The sequence below is a fragment of the Gymnogyps californianus genome, chromosome 2, assembly GCF_018139145.2.
Source record: "Gymnogyps californianus isolate 813 chromosome 2, ASM1813914v2, whole genome shotgun sequence".
Classification (NCBI taxonomy): domain Eukaryota; kingdom Metazoa; phylum Chordata; class Aves; order Accipitriformes; family Cathartidae; genus Gymnogyps; species Gymnogyps californianus.
In genome coordinates this window covers 105,830,277-105,836,012 of record NC_059472.1, presented here as the reverse complement: position 1 = coordinate 105,836,012, position 5,736 = coordinate 105,830,277, and positions in this window count along the sequence as shown.

The following is a 5,736-nucleotide window of genomic DNA, read 5'->3' as shown; positions in this document are numbered from 1 at the left end:
ACCTTGCAAGGTTGGGTCCCTAGACTTTTGTTTTAAAATTGCTTACTCACCTACTGTATTATCCCCGACTGTCTTACTGCCCTATTTATGGACTGACATAGAAACTTCGCCTCCATTATTCAGTGGGTCTCTAAGGAACTGTGATTCTCTCCTGCTGCCATCAGTTTTGTCTAAACTAAAACTGTAGTATCCTTTAACATATATATGCTAAACTTTATGAAGCACCTTGAGGGAAAAAGGATACTTAGTGGCATATGCTTTCTATTTGCTAGGGATCTCCATTTACAGTGGATTTTGAGGGGCTATTGTTACTACCATATTACAAGCCATTTAAATATAAGACTTCACAATGTAATTTTATTAAAAAAAAATAAAATTAAAAAATCCTTTTCCTCTCAGGATATTCGTTCTACATTTTAAGCTCTTCAGTTTATATCCTGAACTTTTACTTTTGACATAAAATAGCTAATTCTTCTGGTATCACCAAGCACTGGAAATAAACTTCTTGATAAAATGTCTAAAGGCACATTGGTTCCTATTGTCTCTGCCCCATAATAGAAAGCTACAACCACTTCTCTCAGCTTTTGGCTTTTCCCATCATTTACAAACTTCAAACAGTCTTAATGCTGATGTGACCATCAAAGGAGAACTTCATTCTTGAATGTTAAGTTTTCCTTTAAAAACAATCTAAATGTGCTGAGAGTTAGAAAGCTGACAATATACGAGTACAAATAGCACCTTCCTCCTCAACAATCCTTTTCCTGTGTTACTTGAGGACAAATATGCTTCTTTTCTTTCCACAGATATGTTTCCACATTTTAGAACAAAAAGTCAAGTGCTTAAATTCAATGCTTTTTCATCCCTAATCAAAAAGGATGAACTGTTCATTTGAAGAGCCAAATTCTGCCTTTACTTATGTTAGAAACCATTTTGCCAATTGGTTTCTTCAGATCAGAGGAATCTTTATTATAATAGCAATGATCTAACAAGCAGAAAAAGATAGATATGTACCATAACTTTCCAGTTTGCAGGATAAAAATATACCAGAGATATATCTAGAAATAACACACTGTTTTAACTCATGACAGTTCAGTTTGTCAGCTACAACCTAGCTTGATATCAAAAAAAGAATGTATGAAGAATTTGAAATATTGCATGAAGTCATTTTTCAATTATGACAAACAAAAGTCATTCTTATGCTTATCCTTACCAAATTTATGTCACAGCAATGAGGAAACATATTTTAGTTTTTATGACATTTTAAAATGAGGAAGATTTGCAGGAAAGAAGGTATTTGCTACAGAATCTACTAGATGATCCTCTCCACAAAAAACATCCGTGGCTTGAGTGGTGCAGGGCTTTATTCCATGGCCTAAAACCTGGAAGACATCTGGTACCATCTGAGATGCCCAAAGATCCCACCCAGTCTCCAGCCACCGCTCGAGACTGCAGGTCTCCCAAGGCTTTTGTGCCAGCCGTTTTGGAGACAGCTTGGATATCTGAGGAATTCTCTAATGGCCCTAGACAACAAAGTTTCAGCAAACAAACTGAGCTCTTCAAGCTTCTGTTCCTTCAATCGTATTTTCAATGGGTACTTCAACTGCAGAAACTAGTGAGAGCCATTTAACTTCAGTTGCCTTTCAGATTGCCAACCAGGTTCCTACCTTGGTAGCTCTACTCTGGAAAATAAGATTTGCCCATGGTGAAAGGCACAAGTAACAGTCACTTCAAGTTGATGGAAAGATCTACCCCTGAGGTGAGTAGAAGTGGGTTGTTTAAGCATGGTACAAACATGCTGCATTATTTCAGAGTCCCACAGGTTTGGGTAGGTATACAATCTTCTTTTCTTTTTTAACCAGTGTTTAAAAGGCTCAGCTGAGAGATGGGTAAATAACAAAAGATAGGCAGACAGAGATAGTTTCATTTGAAATTGAAATGACACCACACGCTTGGCTTTTGACATGGATTCTGGGGCCATGGCTGTAAAAGGTTTTGTTGAACAAGCAGAAGTCCCAAGTGCAAAGGTAGCCTGCCTGCTTCCCCTTCCCCCTCCACAAGAGGAGAAGGAGTTTTAGAAAGCTATTAAGTTACACTTGGAACTAACATTACCATTTTAAGTACTGGCTTTCTTGGAAGCCTGAAAAATACTATATGTCAAGTTATGCTGTGGCAAACTGCCACGCTTTTCAAGTGACAGCAGTACCTCCTATCCTGCTCTCAATCAGCTTTCCACATTGACAGTCTGCTGCTAAATTCCATATGGAATAGACATTGTACAGCTAAAATTATCTTGTGGGTTCTGGATCACAGTAATGTGTTAGTGATTAAATACATTATTGGTGTGTTTAGCTGTGCAATTTTCTCTTAATTTAAGGAGCTCATAATTAATTTAAGTCCATAACATATGTGCAAGTCACTTAACCTCTCTGTGCCTTAGCTTTCGAGTTGTAACATGGGGATTAAAGTGCTTACCTACCAGCACATACACATTAAATTTGTCAGGTGCTCAAATACCAAAAGAATCGAAGTCATATGGGTGCCTAAGAGACAGAGATCAAATTTTAATGCATGCAGACATTGCTGGAGCTTTCAGCAGTAAGCCCTACTCTTCCTCTTTCCAATTACCATTTCACAGCACATGTACCTGTGTGCATGTTCACGTGTCAATTGACAGTTACAAATCAAAAGCTATTTTCTTAAGAGGCGAGGTGATAAGAATTTGCAGAGAAACAGAAGATGGTGGTGGTATTATTACTTTTAAATCCTGCTGAGTCCAAGATACACAATCTGCAGTTGTCTGTATGCCAAGTCAGTTAACATTATTCTACTTTTCAAAACATAGTCGTCCTAGACTTTATAGTAAAGAGCATTGTGTTCTGAATAACAGTGAGATATTAAAGTGACACTTTTCCTGCCTGTTTCAGTAGCAAAGCTGAAAAGCCTTTAGCTGTGAATTAAAAAAAAAAAAATCTGGTCATGGTTTACTGTGGTTGATAAAAATGCCTTTGAGACATCTAAATTATTTGCATATTTATTTCAAGGTAAAGTTCGGACTGTACTATTTCTAAGAAATTGTGGTGATTGTGGACTTAAAATATGCCTTTTGTCATACAGCATTTAGTAAAAGTACAATCTGATTAAGGTGTAATTTAAGCTAACAAAAATTTGCTTCCTTATTCAACAGTATAGAACATTCAAAGAGTCGTACTTAAGGTAGTTAGCAACTTGAATAATACAGGATTCAAGAAAGCATTGGTCATTTTTACTTGGCTGGCCTTCTCCAGTGCTACCAACTTTATATCGCTACTATATTTCTCCATTGTTAGCTGAAAGTTAAACTGTATAAGTCATCTTTACTGAGTTAATAAAATTTGGGATAAGTGTATGTAAAGGCTGTTGGAATTGATTTTTGACAGTGGTCACTGCCATGAAGTCATAGTAACTCATAGTTACACATAGTAACAATAAATTGAAAATATATTGTGATTTGGTGTAACATTATAACATGTAGAAGTGGGCAAAAGGGATCAAAGGCATATATGAATCTGGGCTGAGTTCAGTGATAGTTCAGTTGTGAAAGGAAGGAAAGTGTAGTATAGAAGTGGAGAGAAGAAAGCTTTGAAAAAGTGTTAAAATAAAGCAGTTTTCCAAAAGTGAAAACGTTGACAGGTTTTTAATCATACTTTTTTGACTATTGGGTCAAATCAAAAGTTTTCATTTTTGAAAATTAGGTAAAATTTAAGAAGAGGAAATAAGAGAGGTAGAAAAGATCTTTTAAAGCTGAAAATGAAATCTCACATGTTAGGTCAAATGAAATATCATGGACTAAAATAAAATGTAAGAACTTTATCTTTTTCCATCTACCCCAAGTCTTGGAAAAAAAAATGCTTTGGTCAAATACCAGCCACCAGCCTAGCTCCTTTTCTGTTCCTTCCTTCATCCAACCTCCAGGCTGGCAATCACTTCAAGTCATATTTTGTTAATCTCTAATGGAGTTACTTTTTTTTTTTTTAAACTGAGAATCATTGATCTTCACTAGCAGACCTTGGTCAATAAAGAACATGTGCCTTTCTCAGTAATTCTCTTTTGGGTTAGAATATTAATTTTGGGGGCTTGAGTGTGCCAAATGATCACTGACAATCCTCAAGCATAGTGCAGCTAGGGTTGCAAACACTGAGTAAGACTTACTCTATCTCTCCCTGCATCTCAACCTTAGAAGAAGAAGGAAGTGAGGGAATGTTGCCGAGTTACCAGTGTTAGACCAGTGGATCATTGTGAGCTTTGGCTCCTTTCCAGCCGCTCAGGACAGAGCATCCGGTGGAAGTTGAAAGTGTGTGAAGTACAACCTGCTGATGTAACTTGTTTACTTACACCGCATTCAGTAACCCTTGAACAGAGCTGGTGGCAAATTGCACAGACAAACCTTCTTCAGGAATCTCAGACCAAACAAATTCCTGCACCCCAGAGAGCTAAATGAGTTACTGAGATGAAAGGAGAAAAAATCTGCTGATATATCTGTTTGCTATAACTGCCTACAATCATCCTATGTTGCATGCCCTTGAATGCTGCAGGACCATGTATGAAAATACCCACCTGAAGGCTCCTTCCATAATACCAACATGGCGGATGTCGAATCACTAAACAAGTATGTGAAAGAAAAGAGGAATCAGTAAGGTGTTTCCTTGAATTCTAATATATTATTTGTGGAAAATGGGAAGGAAGCTTGCAACAGCAAGAATTGTGAGAATAGTGAAAATAGGAAGACGCTATCTATAAGTATCCAAAAATAATGTATTGCTCTTGAAGTGTTATTTTGAGAGGGCTGGTTCTGTAAAATAGTTTGGTGACCACAAAATTGATTTCCTCTCCTCACTATGGATTTCCCTGACCTGAGACAGTGTCCACACACACTTTATTGTAAGGTTTCATTTATTAGTATTATATTGATAAATGATGAGGTATTAAATACAGGATTAGATATCACAGAGTAGAACTTGTCTCTCATCCATTTCTGTAAGTTGAAAAAGTTGGTAGTAACATCCTTTGGTCATTGATTAATTCTTTACAAACTTTTTTGTAATGAGGCATTATAACTTCTACCTGTTCCTCCCAAACCTTTGACAAGTATATCCATACAAAGTACACAGCACAAAAAAAACCCCAACCAAAACCCAAACAAATTTTTGTGCCTAACTGGGACCACTTTTGTGGCAACATTATGTCAATGACAGCTTGACAAAAACTGAACATGTTTCATGACTGCAGTGTCACTTTTGATTGATAGACTGTGTGACTCAGCTAAAGACTTGTAGCTAGGACAGCTGTTATGAAGGGAGGAAAGGGCATAAATAAAGAAGAGGTTGCAGGCAAAGGAGAGGTGAGGAAGTAAGCTCTGCAGAGGGATTCACTACAGAATTACTGAGTCTACAGAGATTTAAGGTACACAAAGAATAAAACTGGAGTGTCATCAGTTCTGCTTAACACAAGAAGGTTGTTGGTGATAAGCATATCAAATTTTGCCTTTTTCTATGAAGGTGTTTAGGCACTCACGTAGATATCAGTTTGTATTGTCAGCAGCAGCAGCCGCCTTTATAGCAAATAAATGGGCCTACTTCTTTCCCTCCAACTTTCCCTCAGTGCCTTGCAAACCTTCAAGGGCTCCTTGGGCTTTGGTTACTTCTCTTGTATTTACAGGATCTAGATGACTCCTTGAGCCTATAACCCAGTCTAAATCTC